The sequence below is a fragment of the Cavia porcellus genome, unplaced genomic scaffold, assembly GCF_034190915.1.
Source record: "Cavia porcellus strain 051 isolate PalLab524CR breed Dunkin Hartley unplaced genomic scaffold, mCavPor4.1 scaffold_37, whole genome shotgun sequence".
NCBI lineage: Eukaryota > Metazoa > Chordata > Mammalia > Rodentia > Caviidae > Cavia > Cavia porcellus.
This window is the reverse complement of record NW_026947520.1, coordinates 799829-801811: the sequence shown is the minus strand read 5'-3', so window position 1 is coordinate 801811 and position 1983 is coordinate 799829.

Below are 1983 nucleotides of genomic sequence, written 5' to 3'. Positions count from 1 at the left end.
GGTCAGCAAGGGGAGGTCAGGGAACATGCAGTGGCAATGTAGGATAGGTTTCTGAAAAACATCGCGTGGTTGTGCGCCTTATGGGTGTGTGTGAAATGACATTCACTAGTAGGAGTGAGAAAAACATCGCGGGGTGGTCTGAATCGGAGCGTCTGAATTAGGATAGGCAGTGAGTGGCAATGTAGGATGGAGAAAAGCACCGCGGTGTGGTCAGCATGTGTACGTCAGGGAACATGCAGTGGCAATGTAGGATAGGTTTCTGAAAAACATCGAGGGGTGATGCGCATTTTATGGGTGTGTGTTACATTACATTCACTAGTAGGAGTGAGAAAAACATCACGGGGTGGTGTGAATCGGAGGGTCTGAATTAGGATAGGCAGTGAGTGGCAATGTAGGATGGAGAAAAGCACTGCGGGGTGGTGAGCATGGGGAGGTCAGGGAACATGCAGTGGCAATGTAGAATATGTTTCTGAAAAACATCGCGGGGTGGTGCGCATTGTATGGGTGTGTGTTACATTACATTCACTAGTAGGAGTGAGAAAATCATCCCGGGGTGGTGCGCATTGTCTGGGTTTGTGTTACATTACGTTCACTAGTAGGAGTGAGAAAAACATCACGGGGTGGTGTGAATCGGAGGGTCTGAATTAGGATAGGCAGTGAGTGGCAATGTAGGATGGAGAAAAGCACTGCGGGGTGGTCAGCATGGGGAGGTCAGGGAACATGCAGTGGCAATGTAGGATAGGTTTTTGAAAAACATCGCGGGGTGGTGCGCATTGTATGGGTGTGTGTTACATTACATTCACTAGTAGGAGTGAGAAAAACATCACGGGGTGGTGTGAATCGGAGGGTCTGTATTAGGATAGGCAGTGAGTGGCAATGTAGGATGGAGAAAAGCACCGCGGGGTGGTCAGCATGGGGAGGTTAGGGAACATGCAGTGGCAATGTAGGATAGGTTTCTGAAAAACATCGTGGGGTGCTGCGCATTGTATGGGTGTGTGTTACATTACATTCACTAGTAGGAGTGAGAAAAACATAACGGTGTGGTGCGCATTGTATGGGTGTGTGTTACATTACATTCACTAGTAGGAGTGAGAAAAACATCAAGGGGTGGTGCGCATTGTATGGGTTTGTGTTACATTACATTCACTAGTAGGAGTGAGAAAAACATCACGGGGTGGTGCGCATTGTATGGGTGTGTGTTACATTACATTCACTAGTAGGAGTGAGAAAAACATCACAGGGTGGTGTGAATCGGAGGGTCTGAATTAGGATAGGCAGTGAGTGGCAATGTAGGATGGAGAAAAGCACCGCGGGGTGGTGAGCATGGGGAGGTCAGGGAACATGCAGTGGCAAGGTAGGATAGGTTTCTGAAAAACATCGCGGGGTGGTGCCCATTGTATGGGTGTGTGTTACATTACATTCACTAGTAGGAGTGAGAAAAACATCACGGGGTGGTGTGAATCGTAGGGTCTGAATTAGGATAGGCAGTGAGTGGCAATGTAGGATGGAGAAAAGCACCGCGGGGTGGTTAGCATGGGGAGGTCAGGGAACATGCAGTGGCAATGTAGGATAGGTTTCTGAAAAACATCACGGGGTGGCTCGCATTGTATGGGTGTGCGTTACATTACATTCACTAGTAGGAGTGAGAAAAACATCACGGGGTGGTGCGCATTATATGGGTGTGTGTTACATTACATTCACTAGTAGGAGTGAGAAAAACATCACGGGGTGTTGTGTATCGGAGGGTCTGAATTAGGATAGGCAGTGAGTGGCCTTGTAAGATGGAGAAAAGCACTGCGGGGTGGTCAGCATGGGGAGGTCAGGGAACATGCTGTGGCAATGTAAGATAGGTTTCTGAAAAACATCGCGGGGTGGTGCGCATTGTATGGGTGTGTGTTACATTACATTCACTAGTAGGAGTGAGAAAAACATCACAGGGTGGTGTGAATCGGAGGGTCTGAATTAGGATAGGCAGTGAGTGGC